At 40.1% G+C, this 22,981-nt stretch overlaps 1 protein-coding gene across 1 annotated transcript in view; it reads left to right on the top strand.

Annotated features, from left to right (window-relative positions):
* The window catches only part of PLPPR1 (phospholipid phosphatase related 1), a 457,833-nt gene that overhangs the window by 92,975 nt on the left and 341,877 nt on the right, over window positions 1–22,981 (top strand). The window contains exon 3 of the mRNA XM_067742407.1: window positions 3,838–3,921. The gene's annotated coding sequence lies outside the window, so the exon portion shown is untranslated. The remainder of the gene's footprint in view (window positions 1–3,837; window positions 3,922–22,981) is intronic.

The raw sequence follows: 22,981 nt of genomic DNA, 5'->3' as shown, positions 1-22,981 counted from the left end.
GTGGGGGGTTACTCTTCGCTGCGGTACACGGGCTTCTTATTGCAGTGGCTTCTCTTGTTGCGTAGCATGGGCTCCAGGCATGCGAGCTTCAGCAGTTGTGGCTTGCAGGCTCTAGAGCGCAGGCTCAGCAGCTGTGGCACACGGGCCCAGCTGCTCTGCGGCATGTGGGATCTTCCTGCACCAGGGATCGAACCCGTGTTCCCTGCATTGGCAGGCGGACTCTTAACCACCGCACCACCAGGGAAGCCCTAGACAATTTTTTGAATGAGAACTCTCACTTTCATGTATGTTACAGTAAGTGCATAATAGATTTTGTCTAACTAGTTGAACATGATGTATAACAATAAGGCTTTGTGACTCTTGTGTTTTAAACGTTACTTATAAGAAACATTGTTTTTTCTATGATGGGATTAAAATATCACCTATGACAAATATCTCTATAAGCCTGCTTTGTATAGCCTATAAATGTCTACCTTAAAATTATTTTTGAGGTAACCACCACAACTTTAATCTATCTGCCAATCTTGAGGAATATTGCTGTCAAATCTTATGACCAGGTACCCCAAAGTGTACATATTCATGGCTGTTGCTTCATGTCTGTCCTCAGAATTCATGATTACATCTAACACAGTGACAGAAACTCAGGGGAAGAGATCCAAGAAAGCAAAATATAAGCCATGCAGAGTACGTTCCCCATCTTTATCAGCTGTTAAAAACATCAGCCTAAGAGTGACTGATGAGCAGGAGGATATCATAAAAGTGCAAGCTTTTGAAGGCGTTTTCTGATATGCTGCAAATCAAAAAAGTGGAAAGCCAGACTTCAGAATTCATGTGCTTGTTCATCTGAAGTTTAAACTTTAGCCCTGGCCACCTTTGATTAAGATTAACCATAGAACTGCAAGACTTTTTATGGTATAAGTAAACACACCTGTGGACCAGAGCGCACATGTTGCTCAATCTATTGATAAGTAGAAAAATCTGCACATTTATTTATTTTTAGGAGTGTGCTGGAACAGCTTTTATGATTCCTGAGAACCAATTGTGTGGGTCTCTTCCGAACTCTGCATTCAGTGACATCACAATGGTAGCCTGAAACTGACCATGTTAGGAGCATTTATGTCATACAGATTGGCAAATGCTATAATTGGGGCTTTTTTTCCTCCAGAGAGCCAGTTGTTAAACATTTATTAGCACCACTATTATTAGGGCCCTTTTTATGCTTTCTTTCCTTGTGATTACATGATTATATTTAGTTATTTATATTAAACCTGTCAGCCTTCATTATAGCAGTTGAGTCAGCAATGATATTGAATTTGAATTTTCATAAATTTGCTTTTATACAAGAGCAGAAACGCATATCCAAGCAGTGGTTTTGTACCTTTTTCATAAGGAATTGTTGGTTGTGGCTAAGAATTACAAAAAGGCAACAACTGTAAGCTAGGTCCTCTTTGATTTTTTTTTAATCATTAATCTTTCCAAACTAAAAGATGCACTTCTATTTCAGTTTTACTTAAGCTTTAATATCAATTAGAGGTTGAATACCTCCAGTTATATTAATAAGGGACTTAATTTCATTTTCCCTAGAGTGTGTTTTTTTTTTTTTTTTTTTTTTCCCTAGAGTGTGTTTTATAGATGAGTGCTCCTAGCTTAGGGTCCTGCTTCCATCTCTACTTCATCACCTGGAGCATGGAGGCCTTATCACCCTGGAGTACGGGGGCAGGTTGTCTGATAGGAGCACCCTAAGAAGTAAGGAAGCAGGGGTTCCAGGAAACTGCTGGCCTGGGCACTGCTGTCCCCTCCATTTCTCTCGACCGCCTCTATATTTCTTTCTTTCTCAACCTTTCCGGTCTCTTTTCATCATGATCTAATTGATCGTTCATTGTACTTATTAGGTTGCATTTATATCTCTGACTTTAATTTAAAAAAAGAAACAGTTGATGGGAAAGACAGCTTGTACAGTCATGTGGGTAACCTGGGTGAGAAAGCAATCTGTCATCTCTTTAAATAGATATTTTAAAAAATGCATGTTTAATATTAATTTGAGGATGAGGGAATGTCAGCACCTGTTAAGAATCCTTTGTTGTTTCAACATGAAATCACTATTCTTGTCTCTTCTACAGGACCAATTTACATGTGGTTATCTGTGAAAGGATCTGAGGACACAGGGTTGAGTTAACTGGCACCTTATTTCAAGTTAATTCAGTAGTATTTTAATGTTCCTTAGAGAAGTACTTCTCAAGTTATCATGTGCATATCTATCACCTGGGAATCTTATTAAGAGCAGATTCAGGGAATTCTGATTCAGTCAGTCTGAGGCAGGGCCTGAGATTCTGCATTCCTAACAAGTTCCCACATGATGCTGATACTGCTGGTCCAGGAGCCACACTTTTGCAGGGGTGGGTGCGAGGGTATGTGTCACATCCCCTTTGGCTCAAATGGAAGGGTCAGTATTTCTATATGAAAAGTGGGTGGGGGGGAACGTTAAGCTAGTTTTCTTTTTTTAAACTAGTTTTATTTATTTTTACTTATGAATCCTTAAAACATTTTTTGGGGGGTGAGTGGTTTACGGGCCCCTCCCATTAAAGAAATTCCTAGCTTATTTTAGATAATCTTGCCAAAAACAGAGGTTTATCCTCTTAGGAGAGAATTACATGATTCTGTGATTTTAGAATTTACATTAAGTTACTGCTTAGAACATGAGATATGAAAGCTCTGATAGGCTTATACTTGTGACTGTTTTAAAAATGACAAAATTTTGATCTACTCAGTGGGAATCGTTGTGAAAAAATTCTTTTAAAAGGAGTAATAAAGGGCATTGAGACTGAAAAACATGAAACATAAAGCCCACCCTTTGTGTGATGATCTAAAGTGAACACCTAGTTATCTAAATGGTGATATTTCCATAAGAATTTGTTATGATGAGCATGTAAATTTACATCGTCATGTACTAGGGCATTCTGACTTATGACTGTGGGGATATGAAGTTGCCATATATCAAGCAGATTCCCCACCCCACATGCAGATTTCAAGTCTATAAATCTGAGAAAACCACAAACCATATTAGATGCCACAAGCGTCTAATATGTGTCCTTGCCAGGTACATATTAGATGCTCAATAAATACTTGTTGGATGAATTGAATCCAAAGGAAACTTACATGCGTAACTTGCTTACCAGCCTGCACAATTTAAACAATACCTGCCACAAGCAAGTGCTTCAGAAATGAATCCTCCCATACTAACCTCTTCAGACCTGGAAGATGAGCAACATTCTTTTGTTGGTCTTTGTGATCTGGTGCTACCTGTATCTACAAAGCTCCCCTCAATCACTTCAGCCAACATTGAGTTTTTCTCATGCAAACACCCACAGCACTTAACCTAGTTCATATTTCTGCCATTTGGACTTTGAAAATATTGCATCTCCAAAAACACTGTGAAATTCTTAAAAGCAGAGATAATGTCCCGTTATTCTTGTGGGTTCCATTGTACGTATCACAGAGCAGGAATTCAATAAAAAATTTATTAAATTGATTTTCCTGCTTTGATAGGTGATTGTTGGTAACAGTTTATTTGTTAAATATTTCTGTCACATATTTCAGGCAAGGCTGAAACCTTCCAGACTCAGCCAAACAAAATATGTCATTGCTTTAAGAAATTTTCTTATGACAGCCTTTGAAACCCCCATAATATATCTCTCGATAAAAAAGGCATAGGCATGTTTCTCCAAGGCTCAGCTAGGCATGGTTGTCACTGTATTTCCCCAAGGTAGAGGTGAGAATAGCTTTTGTTATAGTTCCATCAGGTACTTCTGGTTGATATTTTTTCTCTATTTTTTTAAGGGTCAACTGAGCATGATTTTGGCATGATTATTTCAACCAATCAGTACCCTGAGAACAACCCTTCTAAATCATGAGGAGACGTAAGTAAGTATTTTTAAATGCATTTAATAGCTGATATTCCTGGAAGTTTAATCTAGATCATATCCTCTTCTAGGTGCTTCAGTGAAAGAGTTTATTTTATCTTTGCAGCAGCACTGTGAGCTAAGTAATGTATTACTTATAGCGAGAAACTGAGGCTCGGAGAATTAAAGTCACTTTCCCAATGTCATGGGGCCAGGAAATGCAGAGCTGGGACTTGGACCCAGACTGTCTCTAAAACTATGCTAATACAATAGCCACTGGCTATATGTGACTACTTAAGTTGATTAAATTACAAAAAATAAAAAATTCAGTTTCTCAGTCACACTAACCACATTGCAAATGCTCAGTAGCCACGTTTGACTAATGGCTGCCGTATTGGACAAAGCAGATATAGAACATTTCCACCATTGCAAAAGTTCTATTGGACAGCACTGCTGTAGTGCCGATACCTGCTGGTGGCTTGCTGGCCTTGTGCCTCTTGAGGACCTCACTACAGAAGGGCCTGGAAGCTGGAGAGGGCAACTTTTGGACAGGTGTGTGTGTGTGTGTGTGTGTGTGTGTGTGTGTGTGTGTGTGTGCAGTAGAGTGGGTGAGGAAAGGAAGAGCTCTAGTACACCCTGGACCTAGGTTGGTGTCCTCAGTAGGGACTGAGGTCTCCCTGGAATAGACCGTGGAACAGCTGCAGTGGGGGAGGATCTTCCCGTCTCCCCACCAGAGAGGTAGGGAGTCTGGGGAGCTAGTTTAAAGGCTAAGTGGCTGGGCTGGAGAGAGGAAGGAAAAAAGAAGAAAGCTGTACATCAGACAACAATAACCATCCACCCCCACCTGGACTATGTCTGTCCTAAGGGCCCGCTCCCCCTGGAGAAACACGATTTCACCCAGGCCCCTGGGAGGGCGCTGGAGAAGTGTTCGAGCACAGCATATACTTGACAGCCTTTGACTGACTGGCCTCCTTGGGTCCACTGGGGCTTGGATGGCCTGACCACTGCAGAGCCACTATCTGAATTCCTGACAGACTCTCAGGACTGCTATTCTGATTGCTTTACACATGCTGACTAGCATCCCAGTACAGACCGACCGTCTCAGACACAGTGACCACTCCAGATATGCACTGGAATAAAAATGACAACTATGGCTTACACTCAATACATTCCAGATACTATGTCTAGGTATTGTAAGGTAGTAAGTATAAGCTGTAGTTATCAGTTTTATTTATTTATATTTTATTCATATATATTCTTTGAATTTCCAAAGAATTTTATTGTTATCATCATACTTATTTTATACACGAGGAAACAGGCACAGTGACTTGATAACACAGCTACCAAGGGGCAAAGTGGCAGGTGAGCCTGGTCAGCCTAGGCCCTTGGTCCATATTCTTAACCACTACGCTGAGCTGCTTTGCTGGCCCAGCGTGGATACCACTCCAAGTTGCAATCCTCTATGTGCTTTATCTGTAAAACACTGGGTATTCGGTGTGGCATGGTTTTTGTGTGATTACTCCAGCTACAGACAGGTATCCACTGAGCTTCTAGAAACTGCTTATTTTGATTTAAAAATACCAACAGTGGTGACAAGCATTTAGTAATTGGCAGAATTTTCATCTTTATTTTATATCAGACTAAGAAGTTCTACCCTGTCCGGTGGTAAGTAATTTTTTACTTATTTTGAATTTTGTATAGTGCTTTAAATAAGTATTTATAAATGTATATATTTTTGAGTTTGTCTCAGGGGCAAGAGTTTGATTTCAGTTGTTTAACTCTCCTGATAGCTGTTTTTAGTCACCAACAACTGGATGCTATTCTCTCAACAGCATAATCATTAAGTCCAGGAAGCATTATCTGAGAATAATACAAGTAGTAATTAAAAAAGTAGAGTGCAACCATTAATATTCCATTAATTGTTATTAATGTAGGCCTTGCCAGTACTGCTAATATAAAACACAAAGGGCTAATTTTTAGAAGATTAGTACTACAGTGTCATGAACATAAACAAACTGGAAAAACAAAAACCCAGAGGCTTCTTTAGATTGGTTGAGACAGCTGAAAGCTATCAGTTAATTCTACTACGTAAGTAACACTCTTGTCAGCAATGTGTTGAAGACCAAAGAATTTGGAAAATGATTAAAAATTGAAGAATGTTCTCTGAGCGTATGGTAGATGTGGCATCAAACTCAACGCCAAACACAAGTCTGTCAAGTAGGGGCAATTTCTTACGTATGAGGTGATTGGGAAACTTAGACCAACTCCAGGTTGCCACATTGGGGGCTTTTGAGTCGTTTCATCAACCTAAATAAGAGGCCAAAACTAAACTGCAGTTTTGGGAAAGTCTATCAGGACCGCAAGGATGCAGCACAGTTGAACGAGGCCATGGGTGGAGAACAGATTGCAGCAGTGATAAACCAGTTTGTACTGCATGGGCTCAGATGGGGCTAACCCAAGAGCAAGGACAAGACAAACTTATAAGACAAGCTAAGTTATAGCTTCAAACAAGGCCGCTTTGTGTAAGTATGACTGGGAGAATTCAAAGGCTGAGGGAAGCCTCTGAAAACAGCTCTGGTGTTCACAAAACAAATGCCGTCTTCAGCGGTGGTGATGAATCATGTGTGACAGCCACACCCGCACGAGCCCTCAGCCTCATTCCTCAAAGGAGGGTGAATGAGCTAAAGATGTATAATGACTCGTTTCAACTTTAAGCATGTGTAACATTTAATAAGGCTGATGGGGGTTATACCTGCAGAATATTAGTCTTTTAAATGTGTCTTTTGAGCTCTAAGAAACCTAAATATCTTGGAGGTTGGTTTGTTTGGTGTTTGTTTATTAAGAGTCTGGAGAGGCTTAAAACAAGAATGTAAATAAATCATGGTGACATTTAAATAAAGAATATAGGAAGGCAAGAGCAGGATAAATACAGGTATGCTTGGAAAAACAAGTGAGATTTTCTCTAGGCTGATCTATTTGTTCCTGTAGTCCTCATTACAGTGTAGGCCCCTACCCAGTAAAGCCTGTTTGACAAGCGACAAAGGGTGGTTGGAATGAGCAGGCCACGTGGATTGCCATATTTGGCTTGAAATCCAGAAATTTAAACAATGCCACTCACAGAAGGCAATAACCAACACTCAGCCGCCACACATTTATTTCTTCATGTAATAGATGTATTTATCATATAGCATAGAACAGTCTGAAAAGTTACACTCTCTCATGTGACTGATTTTATACATGGTAGAAAAAAGTGCCCTTTGAACCAAAATTTAATAGATATTAATTATATAGGAAGTAATGATTTTAAGAAAAATGTCCACAATTAAAAATTAAATTGGGTTTTGTTCATTTCTGGTTCTGCATGTAAGAGCTTAGAAGTCACCACACTGTACTAACGACAAGTGAAAAGCTGAACAGACTGAAAAAAACCAACTTTTCTTGAGTCCATAAGAGAGGAGAGGACACAGGGCTAACCACTGCCCCAAAGATTGGAGAGACAGACCTGCGAATGCTGGTCGTTAGGGCTTCCCCCAGCAGAGACTCAGGAGTGGAAATGGCCAGGGGAACCAGTGCTGCTGGGGTAGGAAAACCTGAACTGTAGTTGACGAAATGCTGGCCGTTCAGTGCACCAACTCTGAGAGTGAAAAACTCTGGGAGGACCCAGTCGCGGGGCCCGGGAGGACCATTTTGTGAGATTCACCTCTGGGAGTTTGACCAGGTTCTCACAGTAAAAATGAGGAGAATCCCCTCTTGTTTGCAGCAGGGGGTGGGAAAGGAAGCATTCTGAAATCTACCAGTTCTTAAGGAGGCCGGCCCTCAGGAGAAACTAGTTAACTAGAGCCAACTTGTTGGGGCATTATCAGAGAGTAACCCCCCAAGGGGAAGGGAAATCCCCAACTCCAGCCCACTCTAGCCATCCTGCCCCACCTGAGGGAGGAGGAGAATACTGAGAAACACTTGAGGGAAGTTTGCAGTACAGAGGCCTAGTCTCACTAAAAGGACCTAAAACTGCTGTTAAAAAAATCAAGTATAAAAAAAAATCAAGTGAGTTTCTCTTTGACTGCCCAAACCAGAATCCAACTGTCTTTTTTCCTTCAAAAGGTAATTAAAAATCCTATGGGCAATAGTCTCTTAAGCCCAGGGAATCAATGATTTTTCAAAGGAAGGCTTTTGAATCTGAACAATATTTGAATAAATAAAGAAGAGGTGGAAAAATTATGTTCTTTCTTTTTTTAATAATATAAATGCATTTATTCTACATCTACTACTATTCTGAAGGGAAATGCAAGACAAGACTTTGCATAAATGAGTCTACCTACTTCCTTGAAAACTCTTAGGGTAGTCGTGCTCTGGATTTTCCCCTAGCAGAGAAATTGGCTGACAGTGTTTTCACAAGGCTGCGGCCTAGCCAGATAATGACTGCTATCAAGGAAGAGGGAGTTTGGGGGACATAAATGACAGAAGTTGAAAAATTAAATTACATTAAAAATAAATATAGTCAATTTGAGTTTTGTAAATAATTCAGTTCATGGATTTGATTTACTTTGACGAGCGATCTATTTACTTAGTTTTTAAGAAATGAAGGGTTTTTTTTTTTGTTTCCAAATTATAGCTATAGAAGTCAAGGTTGGTTACATTACTCAGCCTTCTAGAAAGTGGTGAATGGTATCAACCATGATGTTTTTAAAATGGAAAAGAAATCAAAAATTCTTTCTTCCTTCCCTCTCTTGCTCTCTCCCTTCCTTCGTTCATTTCTTCCTTTGTTCCTTTTATTAAATCAGTTTATTTTGATGAATTTATAACTACTGATCCCTGGTTAGAAAAACTAATTTGTGAAACACACGGTTGGTTTAATACACAGTTGGGAAAATGGTTTACTCTGATGTCCTACTTAGTTTTTTACTCATACTCTCAACTGTTGGTCTACAGTTTCATCATGTCTGTGGGGTGCAGGGGTGCAGGTCCCTGGGGAGAGGCCAGAGAGTGGGGCAACTGGATGTAGCCTGGAAAGCTGAAGGAGACTGACTAGTCTTTCTACTCCAGGGCCTTCCAACAGCAGGCTGATGGATGAAGTTGGATTAACAGAATGACAGAGAACACTTCCCTATTTGGTCTGCTCACCATTTGTAGTTTTGCATTTGATTGTCCCAAAGTGGAAAATCTAATGAAAACATTTGGAGAGAAATTTGAGGTGCATTGTTCCCCCCGACACCCTTTCTTTCACCACCTGTGCTCCCCGAAGTATTCTAAAGGGATAAATGGGTTGAGATTGGTCTTGGCAGCATGTCCTCATGCTTATATCTCTTCTGGGTTAACGTGTTATGGGAGAAAAGATGGCTTCTTTTAACATGTGACTCAGTGGGGATCTATTTTCATTTTAGGGTCTTTGCATATCTAAAAATCTCTAATGTTGAAGGCCATTGCTTGGGCTGAAAGTGATTGGAGTGCCAGAACATACCAAAATCTGAAAGTAGCTCATTCATTAATTTATTTATTCATTCAACATATATATATATGCCCATTCTATGACAACCACTGTTATAGGCAAACTATTAAAAGAAGAAGCCTTCTATTCAGAGAGTAGAAGATGAGTCCATTGTCCAATGGGTTGTCCACCTAGGTGATATTCAGTTATATACCTAGATCCCAGACTTCCAGTCTCGGATTTGGCAAGTCCTAGGTATGGTTCATTATCTTCAAGGGTACACGAGAACCATGGTTATGAACTATCAGATGATTTCTTCCTTGAAGTTTTCCACCTTTTCCCTTCGTTTATCGTTATCAAATTTCTTGAACAATGTGTTTTCAGACAAGGGGTCCTACCTTAGAATTTTAGCCAAATCCAACATTAACACATATGCAGTATAACTTTAACAACACAGAACAGTATTTAAAATAATCTAACAAACACTCCTTACTTGTAGCTTTACTGAGAAGTCCCATGTATCTAATTTCAGTTAGGGACTCTGCTACAAAACCTTAGTACCACCCACTGGGGCTGAATTGAGAAACAGATCTGAAGGCCCAGACCAGGAGGTTAGGAAGAATATACAGCTTTCTTTACGTAATAATGGTAACAAGGAAAGATATCATGTACTGAGTATATACTAAGTGCCATATGTGAATTATGATCTTGTCCATCTTTCAAGTTTGGAGAGGAAAAAAAGAGCCATTCTAGAAGCCAGGAAGGTGTGCTTGTTTGTCTTTCTGAGTATAAATTTGTTTGATGGTTACACATAGGTCTACTGAGGCAATGTTGTACTTGGACAAGTAATAGCCCAAATATCTCAAGATATGCAACTAAATACAGCTCTGCTTCCACTGATCAGGAATTGAAAAAGCTGCATTTATTTGCAGTCAGTTGTTGTTGTTGCTGGTTTTCTGTTTAAACTACAAGAACAAAAGGAGGATCTCAAATAAAGATTGTTGGGTTCAGCTCTCAAATCCCGAAGAGCTGACGAAAACTAGAATCCCTAGATTCAACCATACCTGCTAATAGGAATACAAACCAAGAGCTCGTGGGGCTCCCACAAGGACTCCTTGGAGAGTATATCAAGAGTTTGTGCATGCACAAGTCCTTGAATCTGTAGACTGAGGATTAGAAATGTCCTTATTTATTTGTTCAACAGTATCAGCAAAGTAGTCCTTAGAGTATATTGCTGTAATAGTACCAAGGCAGCTGTAAAAAAATCACATCAAGATGAAAATGCTGATGATTACTGAAATAAGTATTATGTGTGTAGTGTATCTTACCTTCACAGACAAACCTAAGTGTTTGGCTTAAGTCATTGCAAGACTTTCTAACTCCTTTGACTTGAGGAAAGGAAAAATTAAGTATCAAGTGATCCTTGTCACAGAGGAGGGATACGCTACTGTAAAACACAGAAACAAAGAACTTTCTGGCTTTTGTTTCCAAAAACCTAAAATTTTAGGAATCTGTAGAGGCCTAGACAAAATCTGTAGGCATAGACAAAATACTTGAGAGTTTTGAGAGCGAGGGTTCCCTTCCTCCATCTCCCAAACCAGACTAGAAAATGTTTCCTTAGAAGAGTAGGGGGTGTGGGGGAGTAATGGAGGGGAAATGAAAGAGTAGAAGTGTTGAGGGTTTGCAGAGAGTGGGCTTGTATCCTGCTCCCAAGGCAGATCCTGAAGCTGGGGCATTCAGTGATTTCCATCTCCTTGTCCACTTGGTTCTGCAGTGACAAATCAGAGTGAATCTCGAGACTCCTGTGAGTAACTCTGGAATGAAGGCTCATTCTGTCCCTTTGGAGAGTGTGATGAACCATCTTCGTCAGCATGAGGGAAGCTGCCTTCAACCCAGAGCTGACTCACAAATGAGAGAAAAACCAAGGCAAGTTCAGCACACCATTGGAGCCCTGATCGATATCAAGAACTGATGTGTTAAATTGCATGTGAAGCCCACTCTGTCTTACCATTTTTCATCTACGTAATATAGCTCCCTTATCATTAATTAAGCCAATCTGAATTAGGTATTCGGTTACTTGGAATCAATAGTATCTAACCTGGAAAACCAAGTACTATTTTTTATGTACTTTGTGTGTGTGTCCGAAGCTTTAAACATAAACTCAATCTCCATGCCACCCTGGGAAGTGAACATCATTAGCTCCATTTTACAAATCAGAAAAGCTAAGACTCAGGATCATTGCTTAAGGTAGCAGAGCAGGGGCTTGGATCTGGCTCTATCAAGACCAAAAGCCTAGACTCTTTCCTCTCTTGTCATATTATATCCCAACTATGGATCCCAGATCACCTGCAGATGTTTCATTAAAGTTCTGTGTTCATTGTGTTACATGCCTTTTCTGACTTCTCTCTGGAACGACTTCCAACAACCAATGCTTTTGAGGTACAGGGCACACAAAAGCACTTTTTTTTTTTTTTTTTTTTACTACCAAACCCCCGAGGAGATTCAGGAAATACAAATCAAAGTTGTAATAACGGATTAGAATCTATTTTGAAATAGACTCAAGTATTTAGGGAGCAGAATTGAATGCACTTCTTTTAAAGCCTGCCTGAAATGGCAACAGGAAGTAGCAGAAAGGGTGGGCGTTTGGAGTTAGATAGACACGGGTAAAAATTCCAGCTTTAGGACATGTGGGTTTACAGGTGGCAGATTAGGTGTGCCTAACAGATACGCCATCAAAATCCCGTTGAAAGTCCAAAAGAATATGAAAAAATAGCAAAATTAACAATAGCAATGACAATTAAAGAAGAGACTATTGTTCAAACTCTGGCCTGCCTTTTCTTAACTGCATCATTGAAGGTGAAGGATTGAGAAGCACTTTGCTAGAAGACATACCATGTGCTCTACCTAAAATAGTCTCTCCAGAAGGTATTGAAAAACTCGAATCGATCCTCCCTCTATACACCTACTCCAGGATAATGAAGGGTCACACAGTCAGAAAAACTCAGAGCCATTATACAGTTATGCATGAAATGTCTTCTAAGCCAGACTAAGCAGGCTGCTAGGCTCTTCCCCACTCTGACAGTTTCCCAGCCTGTCAGCCTTCAAATGGTGAGTCCCTCTCTAATCCACGTAGTGTGTACAACTCCAAAGGCACCATATTGCAGGAGGGAGAGAAGCCTGGAGAAAAGTGCATTGTATGATGCACTATGAGAGTAGTCTCTTGTGTGGATGTTTCTTTCAACCAAAGAAATAAAAACAGAGGTGGAGACAGAGTAGTGACTACAAGGTGCTGAGAGAAACTACCGGATTAAGGAAGGAGAGATCCAACCTCAACCTAGTGGACCATCACTAGATGAATATCTGCTAGGAATCATACATGAAGCTGTGGGCTATGTGCAAACCTTCAAGCCCTCTGTTTAGATGTGTGAAGGAAAGTGGCTGCGTCTGGATGCGTAGTAAGGGGAAGGAGTGACAATCGGGCAAAGCTGTCTCATGACAAACATTGGTTTTGGATTGAAAGATGAGTAAACAGAAAAACAAAACACACAAACTACAGGAGGCAATTTAAAAAATGTTGACAAAGGATGGATATTCAATAAATGTGAGTGTGGTGAAATAACATTTTGAGATATTAACCTATTTTTTTTTCCCCCTGATACTTCACTTTTTCCTGTACCTTCCACCGCTACCCCATTCAAGGAGCTGGCAGTTCTGTGCTCTTTGCTCAGGGCACGGATGGGACAGGGCAGAAGACAGAAACAAGGGAGTATTATACCTCTGTCTCCAAGAGCCTAGGCCCTTAGGGGACTGGAGAAGACTTTAGGCATGGCCGAAACGTTAGGGTTAAAGAGAAAGAGGTCTACCTTTCCACCCCAACTACAGGAAGGGAGATGGATTGTCTCAGGGAGATGGACCCTCTATCCTGCTTTCTGGAGGAAGCCTAGGGTTCAGAGAGAACATAGGTGTGGTAAATTTAGGGGGAATCGGTCTTGGCCAGTTGGGTACAGATTTTGGTGTCCTAATGTGATAGGGAAAGATTCAAATATATTTTGTGCCTGTAAACTGAAGGGAAATAGGAGAGAGAGCCATTAGACCTGAAGGGGGCAGGTGGGGAGAAGCTCGTGATATTTCAGTGGTGACCTGTGCAGATTAATGACAGAGAACCAGAAGAGGTAATAGCTACCTCAGAAGAAATCTGCATGGACATAGGACATTGAATACTAGATCAGAGTATCACCCCTTTCATCAAATGCCATGGCACTGTGTAAGTCACTTATAACCTAGACACACACACACACACAAAACTTAGACACAACTCTAAGGCAGGGGAAGGGAACCCCAGATTATCTGAGATTAAGTTTCTGCCATCTTGGTGGAATGGGAAATAGGCATTAGGTCAAGTTTTTAATAATTATTATAAAGTTATATTTATTTTCACATCTGAGATATAAACTGAGATACTTATTAACTACCTTGGCTATGATATTACTTTTATATCACAGCCTTCACGTGAGTGCATTCTTTGCTCAATAAAGGCAGTCTTTTAAAATAAGGTAAATAAAAACAAATTTTATTGATAATATTATGCCACTTTTTGAGGTAACTGGAGATTTAAACTTAGGTTGTAATTTGCTGCATAATAAAGACTTCAGACTTAATCTAGAGACTTAATTCAGGTGGTTCAGCAGTTTATTGAACCAAGAGTCAGTAAAAAATGTAAGTGCAAACTTGACTTCATCATTTCTCACTCTTGTGAATCAAGTATATATATACCTAATGGCGTAAAATCGGAATTCCTCTTAATGTAATACATTTGCGTGCCAGTTCCCTGACCTTGGGCTAAACGAGAGCAGTAGAAAACTCATTTATATAACTGAAAACCATCTGTAAAAGCAGCCAGCTTTTAAGCTGCCTTTAGATCAAAGTGGATATTTGGAGAGAAGCTGCTTATAGGTCCATAGAACACTGATGTTGGTCGTTTTCTCCTTGAGATTGGAGCTAGCCAGCCTCTGAAACCCCATCCCAGCATCTCTACTGTTTAACTGGCAGGTAAACTTTTCAAGTAACCTTGTGAAACAAATGATTCATATGGTGACGTGTCACATTTTATTACTGTCTTCCAAAAATAAAAGATAGAGAAGTATATTTGCTGCCACAATTTCCAAATAACAGAAAAAAAATATAATCTGTTTCTGATTTTTATTCCATTGTGCTAAAAGCTTCAGAAGAACTGTGTGCTGATCTTTTAAGTTGTCTGTATAGTGTCATTTTGTGTACTTTGGATAGCTTTTCTCATTCCTATTTTTCTTTATAAATCCTCACAAATATTTCACTTGGAAATGTTCTACTCAGTTGCTTTCTTCATTTTATAATACTAAGTGCTTCCTATGTGCTAACCACTGTGCTTTATGCTGACTTTGTGGAAATAAATAAGACAGTCTTTTCCTCCCTCAAGGAGGAAAGAGGTTCTTGGGGGACGCAACGGGTGCACACATCATTACAATTCCATGATATAAGAATTTTGATAAGGACTTGGCGTCAGCACACTTTGTGTGTGGAAGGGCTAAATGGGAAAAATCTCAAACCATCAGTGTTGGTGAGGTTGTGTTATGACAGGCAGACCATGGGAAGAGCCGGGCTCAGCTGCCTGTGCCCATTTGTAGCTCTAAGTCCTATCAGAGAGTTACTTTTCTCTCCAAAGGAGCTACTTTTCTCACCTCTCCCATCCCAGTAGGGCTGGTAAAAGTGTGTGCAGTATGCCCAGGGGCAGAATTCAGGACTCAGAGGTTCTCATATGGGAGAAGACAGGCAGAGTCCCAGACAGTGCCAGGCAGCAGAGTGAGAGAAGTCATTACCAGAATCAGGGAGGTTACTGAGAATTTAACAAGCAGGGGAACGCACTGGGAAATTACCTTGTGTTTTGTTTTTCATTGCTGTGGCCTCATCAGCAAGAATTGAAAGTCCTGTGGATTACCACCTAAAGAGGTTAATAAGGCATAGCATGCGTAAGGCCCTGGCTCTCCTTACTTCTAGAAAAGACAAAAAAGCTTTTAGGTAGTCCTAAATCCTGCTGGCCACATCAAGATGTTTCTGGCGATAATCAGGGGCTGTTATGGGAGAACAAGAGGTAAGGACAAACCCGTTGTGTTTCAGACCACTGGTACCATGTGGCCACGAGGAGGGACATCAAGTAACCACAGACTGAGAGGCAGGGCTCCCTACCCCAAACTGGAAGTCTCGTGGATCTCCCTTCAGGCTCATGTAAAAAGGGAAGAGAGGGAAGGGGGAGAGAGTCCCTGGGTGACCAATATCAGACTTTTCATGAATCTTGACAGGTGACTCTCTGAGTTGGTTAAAAATCAGACTTAGCCTTGGAACTATTGACATTTTGGATGAGATAATTACTTTTTGTGGGCACTGTTCTGTGCATTACAGGATGTTGAACAACATCTATGACCTTTACCTGTGGGATGTCAGTAGCACGCACCCCACCAGTGTGATCACCAGACAATGCCAAATGTCTCTTGGGGTTCTTCAGTTGAGAATCATTAAATAAATATGACAAAATGGGAAAAAGACATTATTTGAACATGAGCCCTGTAGAACAGGTCAGATCCATTACACCTGAGTAAAAAGTAATGCGTGGCTGGCATTTTGTATACTTACTGGCATAAGCAAACTTCTTTAGCAGTGATAGAAGAGGACATTAAGAGACCCCAAACAAACAGAGACATCTCAGTGCAGGCAGGGTTGGATTTGGGGAAAGAAAGCAACAATACATACACAGAGAGAAAAAATGAACCAAACCAGAAGAGAGCAGAAGCCTTTAGTTAATCGGTGAAGCCTTTTTACCAGGTACCTAATGAGGAAGAGTTCAACATTTATATCAATTTCCAAATAAATATTCTTTACAATTTTTAAAGAGAAGTTACCCATAAACCATGTGTGCAGAGTTTTTATTCCAGAACACCTGCATTATCAAGCACACCTCTTGTTTTCCTTATATATTCCTTGATCAAAGAGTAAATTAGCTAGTTTTGAATCCTGGGTAAGCCCTAACTGAATGCTAGAGTCAGGCATCTGGTGCTTAGGCTTGTTGGGGCAAAGCTAGGTGAGCTGGGAGAGCCTTTTAGAGGGCGTTGCTTCTACCTTGCTTCTCTGAGTCAAGAAGGAAGGAGTCAACACATCCAATTCCTCATCCAGACATTCCTCAAGCCTCCCTTTTGTGACTTGTTTCCTTTTTTCAAGCTGCCTTTGGTGTTTATTAGAGAATCTCAATGGGGCCCAAAGTGGGTGGGATCCGTAGGATTTGGGGGCCCCACCGTGAGGCCCTCCCTGGGCTCTCTCTGAGCTGTGGCACCTGATTCTCTCATGATGTCCTTTCTGAGATTCATTCTCCTGAGCCCATCTTTATCTCATCCAGGATATATACTTTTTATCTCCACGGACATTTATTGCTTCTGAATTATTATCACAGAAGTTGAGGATGGGAATTAACCTGAAAAATTATCTAGTTCAATATCTTTTTCCCTTCACGTATGTGTAAACTGAGGACCAGAGAGGCAGCCTAGATTAAGGAGAGTATACAGGAAAGAGGGGTGAAACATCAGGAACACCAACATTTAAAGGACAAGAAGGCAAAGCAAGCTAAGGAGAGTCAGACACGTTGAAGGAAATCTAGGCTTGAGAAGTGATGCGGAAGCCGAGGGAGGAGTGCAGGTCAGGAAGAAGGGAGGGGCTGAGAGCCCAGTGCTGTGAGAGGGGAAAGCATGCTTTGGACAGGACCTTATGTGGGGAAAGCTAGGTTGCAGGGATTGAAGAAAGGTCAGAAGGAAACTCAGGAGTTGAAGTAACTTTGTCTTGGAAAGGAGGGAGGATTTCACTCTCCACTTACCTGTCAGAATGCTCTTGAACACCTGGAGCATTTGGTGGGCTTCACAGCAGTGTAAACAGCAGGAAAAACTGACTAGCGAGACTGTGAACGGCTAGCCTTGACTGCAAACCGTCCTTGGGAACTATAGGATTCTTGTGGGGTAGAGGAACGGACTGTGGAGAGCAGGGGGGCAAAGCAGAAAGAGTCAACTTTCATACTTTTAGGTCATTGTTTTTTTAGTGGAGCACAATAGACTCAACTCTTTTAGGGAAATTGATGCTTTTGCAATATAATTTAATGTTTTTTTTCAAATTTCTGTAGCTTTCATTTGAGTAGTTGATGAAACAGACTACCTGCTAGTTACATGTTGCAGGGTTATTTTTCTGCCTGGGGGTGATTTTATTCTTAGGGGAAAAGGATGCTATTTCCATAAATCTCAGACATTACATGCATCAGAGAACTCAAGGAAAAAGCTTTTATTCTCTTGAGACAGACACAAATAGCTCCAGTTTCTTCTACCTCTTGTTTGAAGCCGCCTCATAAAGTGCTATCACAAACAAGTTCCAAGGATGAATTGTTTAGTGCTATAAAGTTTATTTGTGTGCAAACACACACACATATCGCATTTATACTCCACATGTAGTTATACTCTCTAAGAGCACTTTAGAAGACTCAATATAGATTTTATTCCATGGAAAATAATAAATACAGACAAATAAGAAACCCACATGTTAAGATGTAAACAAATGATGGATATAAAAATTTCAAAAGTTTCTACTGAAAGACTGAAATCTAGCCATTTGGTAATGGAATGTTGATTTCCTACTCGTGATGTTTTCCCTCTTTAAACCAGATGGTATTTCTCAAAATTCAGGTTATAAAGGCATAGCACAACTTGCATTTTTTTCCTTTTTATGTTAAATGGTAAATTTCACATTGGCAGAGTGACACCTCTGATGGCCTTCTTATGGGAGAGACTTCTCATTCAGTACATGTGACCATAATCTCTTACACAAGGGAATTAGGTCACCTCATTCCATCTCCACTTCAAATACCTTTTGTTAAAAGTCTTCCACCAAAGTGAACCTCGTTTTTTTCCTTCATATTTTCTACATAGTCTTCCTTGTGAAAATTCTTCAGCTGGGAGTTAGGATTCCATCAATATCCCCAAGGTGGGTGGGGATAAGAGTGAGCTTAGGAGAGTTTGATAGGCCCACAAGACCCAAACTGATCAGGCAACTTCAAAACTAAGACACTGTCTATTTTGCACATTCAGAATCAAACCTCACATGTACTTTTAATTCCAGGTATTGTCTTATTTTTCCTGCTTTATTTCTAGGCCCTAGCAGAGTATCTGGCAGATAGTAGACTTTCACTAAATAGTTCTTGAATAAATAGATGAAAGATAATTCTTCTGCCTCCAAGAAACAAACATTTTCAAAGAAATGAACATATTCAATTGAGTCTAAGTGGCTGATTTTGTCAATTTTGTTCCCATTCCAAAGCAAAACATTCCATTATTTGGCCCAAAAAGAAAATACACACACACACGCACACACACACACACACACACACACACACACACACACACACACACACACACAAAAGGAGAACAATACACAGGTATTCAGAGCTAATAGCCATAATGTAGGTGTGTGGACGATTGGGTAGCAATACGCCTTACTGTGTTTAGGAGTAGGGCGTATCCAGCTGATGTCAAGAAATTGGGGTGCCAAAGTGAGTCACTCAGTCTTCCTGAGGTCACAAGGTTTTCTTTTTTTCACAGATTTAGGTATACATGGTTATGTTCTAGCCTGTTCTATCAAAGCAGAAGATGAAACAGTGGAAAAATTGCTACATGTATGTGTAGATGACCTGGGGTTTGATCTCACTTCAATTGCTAAATTCCTCCTGCTATCTCCTCTGCCATCCATGAAAACTAAGGGAGAATCTAATGTTTCACAATCATAAAACCTCTTACGGGGTAGAGAGTCCCCATGTTGGAAGGTGTCTTTTGCAAAGACAAAATCATAACTGCCTGAATTGTAACAGATGTGAGGATGTATGTAGTCAGTACAGAATTTACAGCCTGGAGTACCCAGCATTGGCGTGGTCACAAAAATAAATAACCCCCCCCAAATCAATTCTTACGTGAGCCAGTGATTTAACGTTCTTTCAATCATTCTCAAAGCTATGGGTTAAATAATAGGAAGACCTGCTCCTTCAGTGAATTGTTTAGTGTCTTTTAGGAGAAAAATAGTAATCCAGCAACAACGAAAGTATAATAACAAAGCATTGTCCACCAGAGTTGTCAAATAATTACCCCAATTATCTACTTCATTTGTCAGTGGACATTTAAAATAGCCTTATAAATGATTGGCAGTGTTCCATGATATGAAGAAATTACCAGCCAGCATAAAATTTGTAGATTAAATTTTGATTCAACAACTAGTTCAAATGCCTGCTTTGAGGTAACCATTGTGCTCTCAAGAATGACACAACAGATCCTATAATAATGTACTTGTTATAGAACTTACTTGGCCGTGTAGCTACGTGGGGAGTCCCTCGGCTTGTAAAACCCTGCTCAGCAGCAGTGCTGAGGCTGTTTGGACATTCTCAAAGTCTCTTGTAAACTGTAACTAAAGTAAGGTCAGTGGTGGCACTGAGGCAATATAGCCGACTGCGTTGCATCAGGGCCCCTTGGGCTATGAGGAACCTTTGTGACTTGACAAGTTTCAAATGGTAATGAATGTGGCTATTGAATAGTCTGTCTGGCTTATTCCCGTTTTATCCCTGAATCTAACACACTGCCTAGCTTGTAGTTGCTGCATATATTTAGCATACATTTGTTTGAGTTAATGTATTCAGAGCTAAGCAAATTGCAGCAAGGAACATGCAGAAAAGAAGAAAAAGATCATCCTCTGCCCAAATAAGTTTGTTTGTTAAATATTCAATAAAGTTAACAAACTTCTTTTTCACTCTGGAGCAACAAATCTTTAGTTTGTATTGTGAATCTTCAGGAGAAGGATTTATTTAGCAAAGCAATTTCCGAAGCTTTTTTTTTGAGTGTAAAAGTTCTCAAAGTACTGATTAGCCTCTCTCTACAGTACTTGGACTAATGCATTTATAAATCAGTATGATATAATAAGAAAAAAGAAGAGCTTCAACTGAATTTTGTTTGCTACTTTTAGAAGAACTATGTGTGTGTGTGAGTGTGTGTGTGTGTGTGTGTGTGTGTGCGTGTGTGCGTGCTGGGCCTCCATGACAGTAGAATACGTAAATTCTCTAAATATTTGAATGTATCTATGACACCTATAATGTATTCTGATAATGATTGGAGTAATAAATTATTCTGTGAGCTCTGAAGTAACATAAGTCCTGATTTAATCTGCTCTACACTTGAAAAACCAAATTATGTTATACTGAAGATTACATAAGCACTGGGTAGGGAGGTGGTGGTCTGGTGTGCGTCTACATCCAAAACACTAGAGGGATTTGTTAATTGTTAAAGATCACTATGCCCCATTTCCCCTCCAGAGTTTCTGGAGACAGACATAGGGAGGCCTAGGAACCTGCATTTAAAAGGATCCTAAATGATTCTAAAGCAGTTAAGTCAATGGACAACAGTCTGAGTAATACTTACATAAACATCACAATATACCATTATGCTGGTCAAATGTATTGCTTTCCTAATCCAGGGTTTCCCTCTTTTGCTGGTTCATACCTTTTAAACACTTATATGTCCTCTGGTTTTGGAACAAATTATAGGACCCCTAGATTATGATACAGAGATTTATGTCCTTACAGAGAGAAGGAAAGTCTAACTCAGACTTTTCTTTGAGACTTACTTTTACTAGTTATACTTATTTGTAAGAGCTTGTTTTAGCAAGGATTGGCTTATAGATTGAGTTGGAAGCTATAGGAATGGTGGGGAGGGGAGGAATGCCATCTAAGCAATGGAGATGGGACAAATCCCCTTCAAGATCAGACTCCCTCATGCCTGTCAAGGTTACAAAATGGCAGAGTTACGGTTTCTGTAAATGATATAGCCCCATACCTGGCATATAGTAAGCAGTTAATATTAGCAGCTATTATCTTGAGTGGCAGTGGTCTATAGCTCCTCCATTATAATATTTGCCATCTTAATTGAATCCAGTGATAATGATGATGCTGTCATTAAAAATAAAACAAAACTATATAATCTTACATGGAGTATACAGCCTTGTATCTCAATAAATTCGGGATTGAATATTAGCTCCATCCCTCAAATTTACAAGTGTTATGAACTTGGGGAAATTATTTAACTTGTGTTAACCTGTTTCCTCACCAGTAAATAGGGATAGAGTACCTAAGGATAAATGATGCTGTCATCATTGCCATTAACTCTGAGTTACTTAAGTACTTGGCAATTCAGTGTCTTCATGAGATCAATGTAAGTGTTCCTGAATTTTTCTAAACTTCATTTCACTACATTGAGTTCATTGAGAAGATTCCTTGACTTTCCCAACAGAAGTAAGAGAATGCCCAGGGCTCAGGGCCAGCTGGATTTCAAGGATCCACTCCAGTCAGGGAATGAGTGAGAATAGCAGGCATCTGTGAGGTGTGGGATGAAGAGGAACCTGATTCTAATCCAAGGCAAGGATGAGCTCAAGTAGAAAGAGAAGGTCCAAAGTGTCAAGATCAAGGTGGGACTGAGGAGAGAAAGCAATGCATTGAAGCAAAAGTTTGGAAACAGTGGTTAGGCAAGGAAAACTGAGTGTGTCCCAGAGGAAATATCTGGAAATATTCCCCCAGGCAACTCGCCAGCATGGGAGGAGCCTTTCAAGAAAGTGCTAGATGCAGCCCTTGGTAGATAACGAAACTGTTAAGGGAACCATGGCAGTTTGGACAATGCCAAGTAGTATATAAGTTATCATTACTCTTACTTTCTGTGTTATACTGTGAGCTCCTTGAGACCAGGACCTGTGTCTAATCCCATTTTGAACCCCTGAATTGCTAGAAGTCAGAGAGTAAATGTTTAATATAAATTGGTTCAAAGAGATCAAGGGTTAGCCTTATATATCCCATTTCCTTCAACGTCTAGGCCACTTTTTAAATATCTAGGACTCCTTAAGCTTGATTATAGGTTTTGAGAAAGTTTTTCATATTTTAATCAGTCCAATATTCTTTGTAATAAGAACACAAATTTATTTTATGTATCTAGAATAGTTATTGGGCCAGAATATATTTCCTATTTAGTAATAGTGTGTATATTGTAACAGCAAGGGAAATCTAGGAGCATTTTGGAAACTTCAGTGTTTTCCATAACTTTTTTGTTTTACAAAGGTTTATAAAGATATATGAAAATAACAATGGAAAATTATTACTTTTCCTGATAAAATCTGTATTATTAGTTTGATGTGAACTTGATAAATTTAAAACTTGGCCCAAATGAGGAAGTACAATTTTGGATTGCAGTGACCATGTTCAAGGATTTCTTATAAGTCAACAGGTGTGCAATAGAGAGGCATATATTTGTGATATCACTGATGGAAAATGGGAAAATGGGTGGTACTTAAAAATAAAGATGTTTGGGCTTCCCTGGTGGCGCAGTGGTTGAGAGTCCGCCTGCCGATGCAGGGGACACGGGTTCCTGCCCCGGTCTGGGAAGATCCCACATGCCGCGGAGCGGCTGGGCCCGTGAGCCATGGCCGCTGAGCCTACGTGTCCGGAGCCTGTGCTCCGTGACGGGAGAGGCCACAGCAGTGACAGGCCCACGTGCTGAAAAAAATAAATAAATAAATA

This window comes from Pseudorca crassidens, chromosome 7 (assembly GCF_039906515.1).
Source record: "Pseudorca crassidens isolate mPseCra1 chromosome 7, mPseCra1.hap1, whole genome shotgun sequence".
NCBI classification, from domain to species: domain Eukaryota; kingdom Metazoa; phylum Chordata; class Mammalia; order Artiodactyla; family Delphinidae; genus Pseudorca; species Pseudorca crassidens.
The sequence above is the reverse complement of the archived record's forward strand: the minus strand, read 5'-3'. Positions and strand labels throughout refer to the sequence as shown.